General features: G+C 37.8%; 1 protein-coding gene across 6 annotated transcripts in view; it reads right to left on the bottom strand.

The window, feature by feature from the left end:
• Positions 1–20168, bottom strand: part of CTNNA2 (catenin alpha 2) — a 1140635-nt gene that overhangs the window by 784529 nt on the left and 335938 nt on the right. The window lies entirely within an intron of this gene.

The raw sequence follows: 20168 nt of genomic DNA, 5'->3' as shown, positions 1-20168 counted from the left end.
GACGGGAAGCTCCGGGGCGAACAGTCGTAAGGATCTGCGGATGGATGGTTGTTGTTCCTACCGCAAAACCCGTCACAGACAGGAGGTCCTCCTGCCACCGTTCAAGTCCAACACATCAGGGCACATTGGACAGGGGCTGTGGACAAAGTAAGGCTCTCATTTCCCGTGGAGGTGTGAAATTGTTCTTTGAACATCAATAAGGAATATATTCAATTCAATTTGTCTAATAGTTGTGATGAAGCTGCCCTGACCTTAATCATTCTCACTTTCCATTTCCCTTGGAACTGGTGGGATTTACGAGGCAGCCAGGTGAGCTTACTGACAGTTGAGGGACAATGTTAACGCTCCACAGAGGAATGAAACTAAAACCCTGGCCTCATTAACACTGTGCTCTTAATTCAACTAATCAGACAGTAACAGACTACAGACAGACCCCCAATGCAGTCTTTTAATACTCTGCTAAGAAGCTATTCCCTAATACAGAGAACATTTATAGGAGAATTGAACCAATTCAACAAACCCGTACTACAATAGATATTATTAAGCTCTGAAATTACAAAGGTGACTGCGGGAACCCTGGTCTCTAGGGGTTCACAATCTAGTAAGGAGACTTGATGTAAGTACATACTCATAATATATATTACTACATACCACAATAGGCATACGATTAAGAATGTAGACAAAGAAAGGGAAGTGATTTACTTATTTAGTGTGAGGCTGGGAGAAGCCGTCAACTTTGATGGACTTTGAAGAACGAAGAGGTGTTCACCAGAAAGACGGCAGCGGGAAGAGAACCCTTGGCAGCGTGAACACCATGTGAGGCTCTGAACGCCGGTGCAGGGTATGTGACGAACTACAGTCATATGGGAGGCACAGTGAGGTAGGGGGTACAGAGGAGAGATGGCAGTGTTTGGGGAGCTGAGAAAGAGATCCAAACTGGGTCCTCAGTAGGGAGGGAAGTGACATTAATAGATTTTTTTTTTTTTTTGGCTATAATACATAAAATAAACTGCATTTATTCTGAGGGCAGAAACACTGATTATTAGGGCAAGTACATTAGAGCCTGAGGAGCAATAACGAGGGTCTGGATGGTCCAGGAAAATAGAAATGGGCTACAGAGAGGAAAGGAATATTAGTGAGATCCGTATTAGAGAAAGACCAGATTTAGGAACTGATCAGAGGTAGAGACTGGAGAGAAGGTGGAGTGGCTGGTGAATGCCAAGTATTTGTATAAAGAGACCCAGGAATTGGAAGCAAAGGGGATCGCTGGTTAGGATGACACAAGTCCCCTATCCATGAACTGGGTACCACCTGGGGTGGAAAGGCCTGGGAAGCAACATAATGAAGCTTCACATAGCAGAGCACCCACAGAGGCAATAAAAGCTTTGTCAGTAAACTTGAAGAATAGAGTTAATATGAATTATGATTTAATTTAGGGTAAAACAATTTGTTTAATATTCTATTTATAGGAATGATTATTTCTCATCTGTTAATCAAAACCCAGCTCATTTAAATAAAGTCAACTGTATCACTGAAACCCTGTGCATCCTGTGATGTATCTGAAGATACAAGAGAAAAAAAAATAGTACCTCTTAACCGTTTCACAAGCATGTTGGAATTGATGTAATTCACTCAATGTTATAGTTATTTAAAGCCTTTCATGCTTGGGAAATGAGGGTGTGTCAGGAAATACACTTCGCTGTAGATTTTTAAAAGAAACTACCATCTACAATAAGCATCTTATATAGCGGACCAGCTTAGTTCCAATGCCTAGACACAGACAAAGAGCCTGATATATAACGGCATGGGAGAAATGTAATAATTCATTACCGTCCTGGCACAGAAGTGAATTTCCAAGATGTCTGGCCCTTCAGGGCTAAATAGACTTAAAGTTGGAGGCTGGCAATTAGGAAATACATATTTAATTCAGGGGTCCCACCCTTGCTACAGGATTATATAAATTTCCTCCACATCCCCCAAACCCTGGAAAGAAGGGACTCATTGGCAGATATCCATGCTGTAGGGAGAAGACGATCTGATTCTCACTCTGCAAAGCACGCTTGGAAGGAACATTCACAATAATGGGTGAATCTAATGAACTATTGAGAAGGTCACCACAGCTAAAGATGGACATATCTGCATATGGTATTAAAGAGTGGAACAGTTGCTGCTGGAATAAATCTACTTGTTCAAGGAAAGGGGAAATTTATTCTGCATATACATCTAGGGAGCCACATGGTTGATCCCAAATTCTGCAAGTTAAATTGGTATATGAGCCACAGAAACAGTAGGTCACTCACGTTCAGCTACTCTGTAAACAAAGGGCCCAGGGAGGTGAGCCCAGCTGCACCCCTCAGCATGTGGAGGAACCATGCCTAATCAAACTAATATTCAAGGTCAGGTTTTTATACAGAAGGTCAGTATATAAGAAGGAGACTTAATCCATGTGCTGGCCATTGGGTCAGCAATACTGCTTCTGAGCTAGGAGTAACACAGAGCAGTACAGACTTGTCAGGTGAAGCTCACCCAACTGGGGCCCCCACACAGGCACCCCAGGAAGGAACTCTGGAGACATCCGTGAGGTGGGGAGGGAAGGGGGCAGAATAGAGATGGAGAGGAGAGAGCCCCACATTAGTAAATGTGACTCTGCAAATGGAAATCTCATGCTAAATTCTGAGATCATTCTAAGATAAATAGAAGATGATTTAATTCCATTTAAATTACAACCAAAAACTCATTTTAAGCAGGTACAAATGATTTCACGTTGTTAAAGATTTTAAAGGAAAAGCAATCTGAAGTCAGCTACAATGTTAATGCATTTTATATCCCTATAGTTTTAAGATTACTGAATTAAAGTGGAAATCTATATTGTGCAATGATAAGCAAGTTTATCAGGATAAAATTGGCTATTTTTCCCAGGGAACTGCTTTTTCTGTAAGACTAAAATATTTAGCTAAGAAACAGCATGCTTGTGTAGGAGACGGAAGGGATCAATGAAGAGGGGATAACAGATCTGCCTGTTTCTTTCATATGTACCATTGTGTTCACTCTCAATTACTTGATATAAACCTAAAGCTCAGAGCAGGGTATCTATAGTAAAGTCTTTGGTCCCCTCAAGCCACTTACAACCTGCTAGAAAAAAGAAAAATTAGTCTTTCCAAATAAGTGACCAAAGGGAAATAATAGCAATTAATATGCACACACAGTGCTTCTATATAAAGGCTTATTATGTAAGTATTGTTCTAAAAACTATATAGAGAGATATTAAGTCATAGAATAAAAGACAAGTAATCTTTAAAATCACAAAAATCTAGGATCATTACCCTGACTCAATGCTAACCACTGACAAAAGTTAGACTTGATGATTATTCAACCTTGGTGTTTCAGTCACCTCCACTGCAAAACAGGGGCCAAAATAATGAGAGCAGCCTTGAGGACAGTCATTAGGGTTAAAGGTTAGAGGTGATGCAGTCAAAGCAACCAGCACAAGGCTTTACCCATAATGGAGGCTTCCTCATTACTGTCACTAATATTACTGCTACCCCCATCATTGTGGTCCTCTCCATGACAAGAACAGCTCATGAACTCCTGGTTTAAGGTATGGAAGTGCTTTTTATTGGCTGATTCCACTTCTGCATACACAATTTAGAAGCAAGAAAACATCTCCCCAATAAAAATCTGTTAAATTTTTTTTTTTTAATTTATTTACTCGACAGAGAATGAGAGAGAGAGCATGAGATGGGAGAGGGTCAGAGGGAGAAGCAGATTCCCTGCTGAGCAGGGAGCCTGATGAGGGACTGATTCTGGGACTCCAAGATCATGACCTGAGCTGAAGACAGTTGCTTAACCAACTGAGCCACCCAGGCACCCCAAAATATTTATTGTTTTAAGGCATAAAATCACCTCCTTAAGAGTTCCAGCACTTGGCTTTTGAGCTGGTGCTTGTTCTGGTTCTTAGACTACCGTGGTGGCACTAGAGATGGACAGACAATTGTGCATAACTTTGAGGTAACATCAACTCAAATGCAGAATAATGCAGGATGGTAATAATACATAGAAGAGAGGGATAACATGCAGAGGATAGAGTCTCAGGAGTAGAAAGGTCATTTTAGAAGCAGATTATGAACCAAAATAACATGAATACCATGTGTTGCATCCTTTGAAGGGAGAGCCTGCATGCAATAGAAGCTCTCTTTAAATACTTGATAAACAAACTATGGGAAAACTGGGAGAAGTAAGGGAAAAGGGCATGATTAAAAATTAGGTTCAGAGAGTGTTAAGCTATCTTCCAGAAAGTTCTCTATGCCTATAATGTTTAACCACCAGTTATGATATGTAATATCTAAAACTGCACATCATTCTCTTTTGTTTACTAATATAAAATTTCCCTTAATTACGTAGATTTTACTTTTTCTGAATTTTATTTTATTTTATTTTTTTCACTGTTCCAGAATTCATTGTTTATGCACCACACCCAGTGCTCCATGTAATAAATGCCCTCCATAACATCCACCAACAGGCTCAGCCCTCTCCACTCCAAAACCCTGTTTGTTTCTCAGAGTCCACCATCTCTCAGTGTTTTTCTTTGTCTAATTGCATAAGGTATCTGGCGTATATTGATAGCTCATGTTTTTGATATTTTCCCATGGTAGCAGTCCTAGAAAAGAGGAGAGATAAAGAGCAAAAATTTCTAACCCTCTTAGCTATGATTTGCTCCCTTTTCCCAATAGCTTAGGCTGCCTCAGAACCTTTTTCACACATATTTTCCTCGAGGTACAAATCTTAGATGATCCTGAGAAATGGATCCTCGGGGCGCCTGGGTGGCTCAGTGGGTGCAAGCCTCTGCCTTTGGCTCAGGTCATGATCCCAGGGTTGTAGGATTGAGCCTTGCATCAGGCTCTCTACTTAGCGGGGAGCCTGCTTCCCCCTCTCTCTCTGCCTACCTCTCTGCCTACTTGTGATCTTTGTCTGTCTGTCAAATAAATAAATAAAATCTTTAAAAAAAAAAGAAAGAAATGGATCCTCTACAGCAATGCAGAAAATGCAACATATTTTAAGAGAAGAAAGATTAGTGCGGTCTAATACGTGACCACTGCTTCACAAACTCTTGGCTAGTTCTGTTCTCCAAACTGTACATCCCCAAGGAGCCACATACAGGACAGTAAAGGAATAGACACAAGAGAATTTTTAAATGATAACTGAATGGACAGTGCACATCTGAATGTTTTATGCTTTTGATTATGTTGTAGAATCTGTAAAGCAATGCAATGCTTTAAAACGATTTACTGCTGTGGTTAGCTCGTTTTGAAGCATGGTGGGAAATATATATCTTCATTTGAGATAAAGCAAATGAAATGCTAAATGAATGGTCAATGTGAGGAGCATTTCTCTATTTGCTAAATGGGATGTTGCCCAATTCATGAATTGCTTAATAAAGCCAATTAGATCTTCCAATTTAAAAAACAAACATACAAAACAAATGAACAAATAAAAACACCAGAAACGGTCAATGCGGAGAACACCATGAAAGTTACAATGTTACCAGAGGAGATCTTGACACATTATACTATGCTTCTTGGCTCCCTTTTTTTGTTTGTTTGTTTGTTCGTTTTTTGTTTATTTGTTTTTTTCTTATTTTTGTTTTTAGATTTTGTTTATTTATTTGAGAGAGTGAGAGAGAGAGCATGAGCAGGGGGAGGAGCAGAGGGAGAACCAGACTCCCTGCTGAGCAGAGAGGCTTAATCCCAGGACTCTGGGATCACGACCTGAGCAGAGGGTAGATGCTTAACTAACTAAGCCACCCAGCGCCCTCTTGACTCCTTTCTGGAAGACAAAGGTGAGCACCACCTTGATAAAATTATTCAGAGCTGACTGGTGTATAGCACAGGATGAGTTGAACAAGCTGCATGAGTAAACACTGAGGAATTGTCTCTTCTGGGCTTATTCCAGCAGCAAGTAGATGGTGCCCACAAGGTGACTCAGGATTCCTTCCATTTTAAGATTCTATCAGCATGTGTCTACTCAGACTTAATATCTTAACATGTGCTGTCTTGTCTCTTTTCTACTAAGAACAGTCTCTTTTATTTAGAGCTCATGTTGTGCCAAGTTTTTGTTTGAAGAGCTTTCTACATCATGACTCAATTACTGCTCAAGAGAACATGATGAAGTTAAATACTTGCATTGTCACCATTTATACCTGAAGCAAAGGAAGATTACTTGCCGAAGGTCAAACAGCTTGTGAATGGTGGAGACAGCATTCAAAGCCACCCGGGCTGTAGGGTCTGTACTATTAACAGCTGGGATTTAGAAATAACTTTTAAGATTCTACTTACTATATTAACATTATTTGTTTACATATTTCCATCTGGATCTGTGTTAGGAGTTGAAGATTTGCATGCTATTTTATTTAGTTAGCAGAGTATTATTAAGAAATAAGGAAGAAAAGATGGAGTGAAGAAGGGGAGGGAAGAACAAATAAAGACATTTCTCCCATTATTTCCAGGCTCTACCACTCCCCATTGCCTCTTCTTAGAGCTGATTTATGACTGCCTATGCTGCATACATTTGAGTCTTCAACGCTTTGTCAAGACTTTAAGCTTCATCAGGGTAGGAACTATAATTGTAGCATATTGATATCATTATTCCTAGCACTTAACCTATATTTGACAGAGTAGAGACACTCAATGAATGTTGGGAAGAGCAAAGGACGGTAGACATGGCACTTTATGTTTTAAGAAATATCCTGGGACCCCTGGGTGCCTCAACTGGTTAAGCATCTGCCTCTTGACACTGGCTCAGGTCATGATCTCAGGGTCTTGAGATCAAGCCCCACAATGGGCTCTGTGCTTAGCGAGGAGTCTGCTTGAGGTTCTCTCTCTCCTTCCCTCTCCCTCAGCTAGCATACCCACCCTCTCTCTGTCTGTCTGTGTATGTGTGTGTGTCTCTCTCTCTCTCAAATAAATAAATAAATAAATCTTTAAATAAATATATAAAACATATCCAACTGCTGCTGAAGCAAGAAGAAAGGATGAAATCCTAAATGCTATGAATTTATCAGTGACATGAATATTTTCTTATATTTTCTTCCTCTATTTTTTTTTTTTTTTAAGTTGGTCTTGTGAGTTCAGCCAGCAGCAGAGAAGCTGTAACATTTGAGAAAGGCAGGTGATAGTGGAAGTTGCAACACCTTTGCTCCTCCTCTTTTGTTTTGCCCACATAAGCATTTGCTATCAACTTGGAAAAAGTCCTAGAACTTTTTCGGAAACAATCAAGAACTTGAAAGAACAATGTGTGCATTTCACCCCAGGGTAGTTATGACTCAAATTCATGATTAGGAGGAAAGGTCGACAATCAGAATTTTTCTCTTGAGACTCAGAGATGATGAAATCATGTATTTTCTCAAGCAAACTCTGTATTAAAATAAGCTACCTCCTGCAGATCCTGTCACTTCCAGGACTGAGCATCTACAGAAGTGCTGGCACAGTTCAAATCCTTCTGTTACCAGAAGCAAAATAACCTTTGGCCTAAATATGCAAACAAAGCCTTATATGCATCTAAATATAATTATGCATGGTATAATCATGTATATTTATACAGTATATTAATAATTAATATATAATTAACTATAATATTAAATTCAATACATGCATATGTTATATTATTATATATTACATGCATATGGTATTATATATAATATAATGTATATCAATATGCAGTTAGTTGTAATATTAGATAAACAAAGTAATCAACATGGTTTATAAATAATATTTTTATATATATATTGAAAGTAGGTACTGTGCAAACTACATCAAAACCATGTGATTATTATAAAATGAGAATTCTGCCTTTTTCTTTATCATTCCACCAAAGGTAGTGGACTCTCTGGGCTCTTTATCTTTCTTTGTTTTTCCAAGCAACACTGAGCAAACAGGAAATTACATGGAAAATGACAGAAGGCTGATGGTTCCATTGTCCCTGAAGTGACAGTGAGACTGGAGGATTTCTGATCTGGGTAGGACCTCTTCAGGCTCCTCTAGCCTTCACTATAGCCGTCACTATCACCTTACATATAAAGACACAGAAACAAAGTAGCGATTGACCTGTGGGAGATCAGGTGGCTGGGTGGGGCCAGCTTCCCAGTTACCGGACATTCCAATAAGGGATAACCCCAGAATGGTTGGGAGACCAACAAAGTGCAGTGTGCCACAAGAAAACTGAAACTTCCTCCTCACCTAACATAGTCTGAGACAACCACATGGCCTTGGTACAGTCCTGCCTCAGTCGCTTGAGCAGCTCCAAAGACAACCATGCATCCGCATTCGGTCTACCCCAGTGTCTTTTATTTTCCAACGTGGATAGTTGAGTCTGTTCCAATGCAGTCTTCCCCCGATCAAGATATGTTCTGTATGCAAAAGTACTACAAATGCCAGTAATTGATGATTAAGTGTATTGAATGTTATGAGCTATTAAACATCGTTAGAGACAGTAATGTGCCGCCCTGCAGAAGGCACAGATCATTAAGCGTATGGATTTTAATTATTTCAGCTGTAGCCTTTTCCTGGGTTGGGAGGAGAGGGTGTAGGGTAATTTTGTATTGTTGTAGCCAGAAAGATTATCATGCTACAGCATGGCACACTCCACAGATAAGACCTTTGCAAGGACCTGTTAAATACAGCAAGAGCCATATTCCACAAAAATGTGATTATTGTCTTGGGCTCAAATGCAGTGAAAGACCATAAACTTGGAAACATTAAACAGTGATGTGTTAAGCTTAAGAGAAAAATGGAATATGGAGGATCAGTACCGACCCCAATGTCACTAGATATTTTTAGAAAACAAAGGGAAAAGAAAGGGATGGACATGTAAATTTCACTGTACAATACATTTCCTTCTGAAATAAGTATACTATAGCAAATATATAAAGAAGGCCTCTTATAAGTTGGTGTGTAAAGCAAATAAGCAGCTAATAAATTATTTTTTGTGTAAGACCAAAATCTCAATAACCCTGTATTTGCAATGCAAGTGTCTGTATAAAAAGCATATTTGCAGACTTATTTATATTCTTAAGTCAATAAATGTTTCTATCGATCTGTGTCTTTATTCTCCTACAACCAGGACCACAAATCAAAACCCTCTGAAATGTCAATAGACTGATACAGGACTTGGTAGTTGAACTGTGACTTCAAAAACCTTCAGTGTGATAAGGAAAGAAAGAACCCCTAAGTGGCATCTAGACTGGACAGCAGAGATAGCATGATCATAAAAAATGCCAGGAGGCTCCACATTTCAACATGCAAATGTTAAGGACATTTCTGTTTCTTCTTGCTAATTAAGATGCTATACAAGGAACTGTAGACTGAGGAGGTAGAAGGAGGGATTTACTGTCCAAATATCAGAATTTGAGAAAACCTGAGAGGATATGATATAGCCTAAATCTTAGCAGAAGCAAAATCCAGGTGTGACCTCTAATTTAGAGACCCCTCTACATCCCTTACTACACCCTATGTCCCCCTACATCCCTAAGAAGACAACCAATTTGAGACCACTCTAATTATTTAAATTATTTTTTCAACTACTCATTGTTCTTCTGAACCACACCTAAAAATATAACCCCTCCCCAGTAGGATAGATCTTAAGGAAAAAAAAAAAAAGTGTCCTTTAAAGAGAAGGGAAATGTCAAAACAAACATTCATCAGCCCTTGCCCAAGAACTAATGCTGCATTCAGATTATGAAAAGAACTAACATAAATAAATGAACAAACAACTCCCCACAGTTTTACAAATGTTAAATACCTATTAACTAGTCATTCAAGTCAGGATAATTTGTTTGTACACGACCTTTTAAGCAAATTAATAGTGTAAGCATGAAAGGTGTTGCCAATCAGCTTTGGAGGGGATAAATCTGGGTTTTGGCAAGTTGTGAAAACAATTAGTAAGAAAGATAATAATTGATAACTAGTCACTCTAATCTACTTTAGGATCTAAATTACTATAGATATTTGAAAGATAGTGAATATAATAAGCTTGTTGGTGGAGCCCAACTCTTCAATTTCAGAGGGAAGAAGCCAGGTCTCAAGAAACTTACATGGCTTGCTCAAGGTCACACAGAGCACTAAGGGCAGAGTCCACACCAGCAGCTGGATCTCTGGACTCTGAGATCAGATTTGCTGCAATTTACTACTGTGGTATATTTCTTTAGAAACATTCTGTTTTTCATAGGGTTTTAAAACTTCACAAATAACTGTCCTTGATTTAGTCCATATAATAGAAGCCTTTCTAAACCAGTTTGGATAACTTGATACTATGTTTATATTCAAATATATCTTTAAATTTCTAGTTTCAATTTTGAGATACTTCAAAATAGTCATTAGTACAATTAAATAACACATGCATCACTGATTTCATATCAGCTTAAGGATAAACACAAAGAAAAGCAAATGGGAAGTATAAAAAAGGCACATTATATAATTTGCATCTTACATGCTACAGAAAAATAAACTATGCTTTAATCACTATACTGTAAAATAACAAACCAACTTCACTTTTCTAAAGAAGTCCTTCACTAAATAAAACACAGGAACAATCCTCATAATGAGAAAAGTAGATTAAGGATAGAAAACTCTAGCATACATTTCAAGATCAAAAGCCAAACAAACAAGGTTCCAAGTAATCGGTATTATGAATCTGATAAAAAATAATTTTTAGATTTATTTTAATATTTTATTTAATATAAATAATTTTAAAATTTTGCTTTTAAATCTGCTATAAAATAAAAGCTCAGTTAAAATATATTTTAAAATACAATATGGAGAAAACTGTCCTCACCGGTTTGAGGATGAAAAAACAGAATGATCAGAGTCTAAGATAGAAATGGCACTCTGCTTTAATTGCTGAACTGCCATTGATTTTCCAGTCATCACAGAGAAATGGCAGTTTGTTAGACGTGATTATAACCATGAGTCTTCTTTACTGAACAGACAAGAGGCACCCATGTCATCATCATTCTGGTTTCTGTATTAAGAGGGTTCAGGGGAGAAACGACATTTAAATCAAAACCAATGTATCAATTGTCATAAAACACCCCCAACAAAAATATATTAGTTCAGCAGGATCCAGCAATAGGTAATGAACAAAATTGATTTAAAGTAACTCAAAATCTTAAATTAAAAAAAAAATTGCCAAAATGTGCTAATCAAAGCTTTCTTCACTTCTGTGATCAATAGCCTGTCACTAAGGTCACAGCGGTCTCTGACAGCCTTCTCTCTTTCCAAGTCAAACGTACATTATTAAAGTAAGTGAAATAAGGTTATTGTAAACCTTACAAATAAACAAAGTGTCCCAACAGGGTGGCATGGAACCTCAAGGGTAAGGGAAGTTTGGGGGACTAGATAGAGGAGAGTGACAGTCCTGTCCATACTGCCTTAGTTGGCAGGGTTGGTTATATGATGATATCTGTAAATGTGCATTTGTGCACAAAGTGTATAAAGAATTATATATCATTTCATTCATCTTTTTTATTCATTCAGCATGAATATTCATTCAGTATCTGCTCTGTGGTAGGCACTTGCCAGGTTTCTAGATATTCAAGAAGACATCAGAAAGATTATTTTTTTCTGAACTAACAAGGATCATCTGCAAAACATCTGCAGAGAAATGCCCACAGAGTAGGCCTTTGAAAATACAAGGAGAAAGGAGAAGCTTCATTTTAGGGAGCTAGGAATCATGAGTGTATAGAGGTTGCTTAGTAAACTATAATAATAAGTAAAGGTGGCCAAGAAATATTTGTATATGTGCATATATATCAATGTTTCTGTATGTCTATCTACCTACCTATCTCTCCATCCATCTACCCTCCCATGTATTTATATATGTGCATGAGACAGAGATTAAGTTTTTCTTTCCCTGTCCCTCCAATGCATAGCTTTTAGCCTTTAGCTCTTAAGAGCTGGGAGAGACCAGCCACTCACTGCCAATGCCCTCCCTCAAGTCCCTGCTAGAGCACTAAAGAACAAAGAGAACAGGTGAGAATGACTCAGATAAATACACTCTTCATCATTAATTAATTTCTTGGCCCCGTACTGAGCAGGACTGGGTCAACAGTGAAATACCAGGGCCTTTTTAAACCTCTTGACATTAAGCCCTAAATGTAGAGTGGGCTTGAGGGGTTTAAATCTCCTTTCTCCTGGGCTGATTCAGTTTTCTAGTAAGATTTCCAAAGGAAAAAAGACCCCAACTTAGCACATCAGTTTCATGAAACTGGAGGGAACTGTAGAGAGAGAAATAAACGAAGGAAGATTATAGGAAGTTAGTGAATTTTAATCTTTTCTCTCCTTCCACTGGAAACAAGATCCACCAATTTAGTCAAAATAATGTAGGATATGCAAAATGACAGGAAATATAGGACATTTTTAAAATGTTATATTTTCAAGTAATATGTTCAATATTTTTTCTTCAACAGCCAGACACTATTTTTTTTTTTAATTTATTGGAGAAAAAGAGTGTGTGTGTCTGTGTCTATGTGTGCGCGCACGTGTGTGTGTGAGCTGGGGGAGGGGTAGAGAGAGAGAGAGAAAGAGGTAGAATCTCAAACTGACTCCCCACTGAGCGTGGAGCCCCATGTGGGGCTCAGTCCCAGGACCGTGAGTTTGTGACTTGAGCCAAAATCAAGAATCAGATGCTTAACCAACTGAGCCACCTAGGCGCCCCTCAAGACAACATTTCTGTTAAAGTACATAAAGTTTAAAGCAAGCATTCAATTGTTAAACTGGAAAAAAACATGGAATAAATACACTCTTTTCTGCATATCCAAACTTTCTGGACACTCCGTGGTGTGTTAATATTTGGAACAATTCTCAGATTCTCTTGCCAGTCTCAAAATTTTTCTGCCCTATGAAGGCTGCTCTCTGGCAAAGGGTGGGGTGGGGGTGGGGGTCCATTCTCTGCTTCTTAGTGTTAACTTCTTTCAATGTAAATGTAGAAAAATCATGATAAACGACTTAAAAATTGCACTGTACACACTTGCCAGTGAACAAAGGTGCACAGTCCCTCAGTAAACATATTTCTCACCACAGATTAATGAACTCATATTGGGAGTATAATTTAACTTCCCGTGGAGGTCTGCCTGTAGGGAGAGACTATTCTGTTCATGCTGATGTTAATAGTCCACTCTGTATGACAACATAATAAGGATTAATGCACTAACATGGGTTTTTAAAGCAAATACACATGTTTGGTTAATTCTTACATCACTTACGTATTACTAGACAGAAAGACTGTAGAGCCATTGCCCTGGGGGCATTGATGGGAGGTGTCTATGGATATAGGGGAACTGGTTTTAAACAATGAAAGAGAGTTCATTTTCAACCCCTATACTGAAAAGCAAGTGGCTCTTCTCACCAAAAGGAGTTTAAAGGAAAAGTTGGGGCAGAATATATAAAAGTCAAAAGACCTGTAGATGCAGTAAACTTGCTTTAGAGACAGAGAAGCAGTACTGAACAATACCTGAGCTTAACAAGCAAAATTCTAAACCACTTTCAGATAGTATTCAAGCCATGAAGTAAGAAGCAGGCATCCTGGCACACTGGACAAGGGACAATGGCAGCCTACACTGATTGGTCCACGCCTACAGAGAGGTCACCACCCAGTCACGCTTGTCCAGGGCTGTTACTAAGGTGGAAAATAGGTACATATAAATCCACCTGCATTCTTTACAGGATGCCCTAAAGGGGTAGTCAGTGAAACTTCCGGGACAGAGTATAGATTCAGTGACTTTTAACAGATCCAACTGTTTTCTTCACACAGTTCCAAGTGAAAGAATCTTTTCAGGTATAAATGCATGAGCATGCATACACATATTTCATAAATTTAACTACTCCAGTCAAGGCTTTGGCATGGAGAGCTGGCAAAACCAGTAAATGGAACCATGTATAGAATTTAGCTTTAAGCCTTCTTTTTGCTTCATATGCCACACATTATAATTACATTTGAGAATCCCCAAACCTAATATTTTTTGATAATCAACAGATGCAGCTGGAAATCATTTCCAAAGATGGCACCACTGCAAAATCCTATTCTGCCCTACTCTGTGTGGATCTCTTCCATGTCAAGTAATGTTACTCCATCACCTCTAGTGACCTTTAACTCACTTTCCTCTTCCCAGGGGACTTAAGAACAGATGGCTAAATAATCTCAATAACCCCTTCCAATTTGGGATAGTATAATGCAAAAAAACCCACTAACAGCAGTTATTTATAAAATACTATGTATCACGCACAGTGATAAGCACTCTAAATATGATCTCACAATGAGGTGGAGAACAGCTTCATTTCAAAGATGAGAGGGACCATGGGTTACTTTAGAATTTAGAACGGTTTATTAAATTTGTCCAAAGTCACACACATACCTAGTCAGCCTCAGCCCTAGAATTTGATAAGATTAACTTAACTTCAGACTCAGTAACCTTGAAGCTCTAAACCAAGGGTCTATTGGCATTAAGTTTTGCATTGTGACATCCCAGTCAACGTTTCTTAAGACTGTTTAAAGGGCTGTTTAAATAAAGACCTATTTAAAGGACTAGTCATTGTGCATACAAATGCAACATACTGTTTGCAAAAGCAAATGCAGCTTATACCAGAATAAGAAACCGATCATCACCTACAAATGGTAGTTTGCTTTGCACCTATTATGAACATGTATGTCCAAGAATTATAGATGAAAAGAAGTAACAAAATAACTAATGTGCTATCACATGACAGATGTGGTTAATCATTTTGAATTGTCACCATCTCAAAAATATAGATTTAGCATTTCTCATTATTAACCGGATACTATCTACAAGATCTTTTTAGTAAAAACTTGGGGCTCCATTGAAATTTAGGCTCATCAACCTTTACATATGGAAACTAAGAATAAAAATAAAATAGTATTAATACTATTCTAGCAAAAAAATCAAATAACAAAATTACCAGTGTGACAAGCTCTTAAAATCATCTGTTTTTTCCTCTGAGTACATACCAATGAAGAACCTAGGCTCAGACTCCTTGAGCTTCAGTCCTAGTTCTGACAATTTTTACCTTGTGTTACCTTGTGCAAATTATTTAACCTTCCTAGGACTCACCAGTAAGATGACAATAGTACCCCATGTCACAGATGGGGTACTGTTCTAGAAAAGATTAAACAAGAGGCTGTGAGAGACTGCATAGCATGAAATATTTCTCCAAGACACCTGGAAATGCATATTAACATAGCAAACATCTGTATAAATGGAAGGGCAATCCCTAAGCCAAAGACAGAAAGAAAGAATGAAAGGAAAAGAAAAAGCATAACAAAAGGAAAAGAATAAGGAAAGGATGGGGCACCTGGGTGGCTCAGTGGGTTAAGCCTCTGCCTTTGGCTCAGGTCATGATCTCAGGGTCCTTGGATAGAGCCCTGCATCAGGCTCTCTGCTCAGCAGGGAGCCTGCTTCCCCCTCTCTCTCTGCCTGCCTCTCTGCCTACTTGTGATCTCTCTCTGTCAAATAAATAAATAAAATCTTAAAAAAAAAAAAAAGAAGAAGAAGAAGGAAAGGAAAGTGTAAAAGAAAGACAGACAGAGAAAAAAAACTTAGCAACCCTGAAATAAAAATGGTAAAACGATTCTGAAGCATCAACAATCTGAGAGCTATTTGCAATCTTAGTAACTAAGAAGGTTTTTAATGGCCACATAATGGGACAGGAGGTCTTAAATTTCACAAGGAGTGGAGCTGTGATCTTATCCATGCAAAATAAAATTTATATTCTTAAAGGGTTACATCAGTGAAAATATTAACTAGAAAAAAAATATGCCCTCCAACAAAGAGAAGTGGTAGAGAAACTTGCCTGGCCCATCCCAGAAAAAAAAAAAAAAAAAAAAAAAAAAAAAAAAAAAAGATCAGATGGTTTTATTTATAATTGATAATGACTGCTTATAACCAGAGAATTCTCCTCATCTGTTTGCAGGAAAGCCATGTATAATATCTACATAGACTAGAAAATCCAGAGAAGATAAATTATTTTAAAACAGTGAGGTTAGTGGTGTTTTGGGGTCCCCATTAGTAAAATCAAATGCTTTTTGGAAGGAAGCATAAAACTCTCTCAATAAGGCCTCATAAAAAATGAATGTACAGCTTATAGAACACTGTAGATGTGCTAAGTGGCAGAATTAATGATCTTAAAGAACTTAATAATTAAGTTAAAGAAATTAATAATTTAAAAACTTCAGATAATATATATGTAGTTTTAAAGAATTCTACCAATTATTTTTCTTTTACTTGTTATTCAGACATAGCCTTTTAGTACTTTAGCTTATGCTACACTTTGGCATCATAAACCTAGCTTTTACTAAAAAATGACACTCTCCTTTCTGCCTTCAAACTCTTGCTCTGCTTTCTTTACTTAACACACCCCTACATTCTTTCCTCCATGGTCAGTACATGTGCTGCTGCTGCTGCTGCTGCTGCTGTTTCTTTTTTTTAAAGATGTCTTTATTTATTTGAGAGAAAGAGAGTGAACACAAGTTCGGAGGGGGGCAGAGGGAAAGGGAGAAGGAGAGAAGCAGACTTTCCACGGAGCACAGAGCCCATCCAGGGCTCTATCCCAAGACCCTGAGATCGTGTCTTGAGCAAAAATCAAGTGTCAAATGCTTAACTACTGAGCACCCAGTTAACCCATTATATGCTCTTCTGTCCTCAACCGGTTTTGCATCTCCCTGAGCTGTAGAAATCTAGCCTGTTCTAAATAATGGGCTAGTTATTCTAAATAATATACCTAGTTACTCTAAATAATATACAGTCTTCTAAATTCTCAATGAAATATTAAACTGAGCTCCATGAGTATAATCTTAATATTAAATGCATTTTCTTTTTTTCTAATCTTTTAAAATTAGTGACCTACTTACTGAATATAGTTTAACTCTTAAATGGAAACTCATTTTTTCACCATTCAGGATAGCAGAGAAAGGACCAATCACTATAAAGGACATGGTCCAGTATTATCATAATGAATATTCAAAATCAGTCCTAATCACAAACACCGTGGAATAACACTTTGCATAATATATTTTTGTTTTGTTTTGTTTAAACTTGGCAACTTTCTAAAATTAAAACCACCTACAGAAATTGCAAAGGTCTAAACACTAAAAACATAGATCCCTTGGAAGAGTTGGGTTAGTTCCCCATAGACTAGAACTATTTACAAATTGTACTTCTAAATGATGATTTTTAAATAGCTCTTCCCATTTTTTAACAAAAAATTATGAAGGGTGAGTGTGGGGGGAACTAGGGAATAAGAAGATAATGAATAGACTAGGGAGAGAGAGAGAGAGAGAAAGCTTTTCCCCGATATCCCCCCACATACGTCTAATAAAAAATAAATAAATAAAAATAAATCACAGAATACATTTCCAACCTACATCCCTAAGCCATCATGCTCAATTGAGAGTCCACTGGTAAATGGTGCTATTGGTTAAATTATGCCTCACCCCCACTAAAGATAGGTCAAACATATGCCTAACCTCCACTACCTCTAATAGTGACCTTGTTTGGAAAGACAGATTCTTTGCAGATGTAATCAAGTTAAGATGAGGTCATATTGAATTAGAGTATGTCTTGATCCAATATGACTGGTGTCATAGGAAGAGACCAGATATAGACAGACAAGGGGAAAAAATTATAGGATAATGGAACAGAGATGGAAATACTGAAGCTGCAAGTGAAGGAACACCAAAGATTGCCAGCAATCCACCAAAAGCTAGGAAGGGGAAGGAAGGATTCTCCCCTTAAAGTTTCAGAGGGACCATGGTCCTGCCAACACCTCGATTTGAACTTACAATCTCCAGAACTATGGGAGAATAAATTCCTCTTGTTTGAAGTTACCTAGTTTGTGGTACCCTATTAAAACAGCCCTAGGGATCTGATACAAAAGGAGATGTATCTCCTTCATGAGAAGTATTACATTTAAGATGTATTTTTAATATATTCTAGATCTCCACTTTGGTTCGAGCACAAAAAAAATTATTCAACCACCAAGATGCCCCATAAGAGTTTAAGCAGATGCCATTAAAATTCACACTCCAAGTAAAATTTTAGTCATCAGGGGATTAGCTTCCCAGAGTCTCAAGTTTCTCTAACAACTGCTAACCCAAAAGTAGGCAGGTTTATTATATAACTGATTTTTAGGAGCAAAAAGCAGCTTTCCCAAGTGCCAAGGAAGAGAGACACATTGCCAAAAGCATCTGATACTCCCAAGATTAAACCTAATAGGCTTTGAACTGGCTGTCATGCTCTGATTGACAGAAACAATCTGTGAAAAGTCATCCCTTCCACGAAAGGCTGGAAAGTGAGCCCTAAGAGGCAGAGAGTAGAAGAAACAAGAAATAGCAAAACTGGAGATCAGGAATGGCAGCAATTAGAAACGGCACTGGAGCAGTGAGGAGTAGATACTGTACCGTGTGAGTCAGTGATGAGAGGAGTGAGTGAGGTTGAGGGGCAGTTCTGCAGCATGGGGAGTATCAAACATCATTTAAGTGTCTCCTCTAAGAGACTAGGGCACACAGAAAATGTAGGTGACCTCTGCAGCATATGCATACAGAAATGCAGGGAGGTGTTGTCCAAGAGCTAGTAAAATCTCTGCCGCCTACATGAACAAGCCAAACTAATTCTTTAAAACATCCTGGGGGCACCTGGGTGGCTCAGTGGGTTAAAGCCTCTGTCTTCAGCTCAGGTCATGATCCCAGGGTCCTGGGATCGAGCCCCACATCGGGCTCTCTGCTCAGCGGGGAACCTGCTTCCCTTCCTCTCTCTCTGCCTGCCTCTCTGCCTACTTATGATCTCTGTCTGTCAAATAAATAAATAAAATCTTAAAAAAAAAAAAACATCCTGGAGCTCCTTATACTCAATAATGCTGGTAGTCACCCTAAGGAAGACCTAATAATGACTGAAACATTTGGTCATTCTCCTACCTACATTAGCTAATTGAGTCTATCTACAAATTCTATTGCTATTCCAAATACAAAATCATCTTAAATATCTGACTTTACGGAAAACAAAACAAAACAAAACAAAAAAATGTTTTCAGTGTATATGATTTTTAAACAAGTCACTTAAAGATGGAATTTTTAATGCTATTCTGCCTAAAATTCCAGTAAACATCAAACACTAAAAAGCTCTTTAAAAATAGAACATGGCCTATCATAATGTCTGTAACTTACCTTTAATATTTCAATGATAACACCACTGATATTTGTTGAATGATACCCTTACTGAATATCCATTTTACATCATGTACTATGCTAAGTGATAAGGATAGCATTGGTGGCACTTAAAGTAGGCCTATTTCTAAATACCCTAAGGCTTCTGATAATTAACTACCTAATCAAGGTTATTCATGGGTATACTGGTAAAATCGAAATGACAAGTAATATTGAGAAAAATGTTAAATCAAAGACAGATGATTATAAATGTAACCAAGGGCTCATTTTCTAAAAATAAAAAATATCACTTAGAAAAAAGGGTTTCTTTAGTATTTCATCATTATCCAGGAAATACACATGATATAACCTACTTGCAGCCCACCTCTATGGGGGGAAAAAAGGACCGTGATAGCAGAGCTAATTCCTGTCAGTCACTGTCCCAGGAAAACAAATTCCAGGGCAACTACCAGAGTTATTAGATTACGTATTTTTTGGCTATGTAGCCAAATTCTAGTTGCGTCATGACAGCTCATGTTTATGATGATGTCCCCAATGCATTAAGAAAATGTTTAGAACACAGATGAACACTAAAGATTTTTAATTATAATAGCCATTTAAAAAGAAGACAACAAACTCTAGAAATTCCTAGGAATTGAAGAAAAAGGATGAAGATCTTTATGAGGGAAATTATAAAACTACTAAAATATATTAAAAAAAACCCACGACGAAATGGAAATTATAACACTATTGAAATATTTTTTAAAAATGATGAAATATAGAGACCACCCTAATGATGATTAACACTCACTATTTAAAAACGGAAATTCTTTCCAAATTCATCTTTAATTCGATGCAACTATAATCAAAATCCCAACAGAGTTCTCTTGTAGAGAAATTAACAACATGTAGTTAAGATTTAGGTTGAGGAACAAAGCGCCAATCAAGAATAGCCGAGACAATTCTAT

Source organism: Mustela putorius, unplaced genomic scaffold (assembly GCF_011764305.1).
Source record: "Mustela putorius furo isolate JIRA1106 unplaced genomic scaffold, ASM1176430v1.1 tig00000281_pilon_pilon_pilon, whole genome shotgun sequence".
Lineage (NCBI taxonomy): Eukaryota > Metazoa > Chordata > Mammalia > Carnivora > Mustelidae > Mustela > Mustela putorius.
This window is presented reverse-complemented; position numbering and strand designations above follow the sequence as displayed.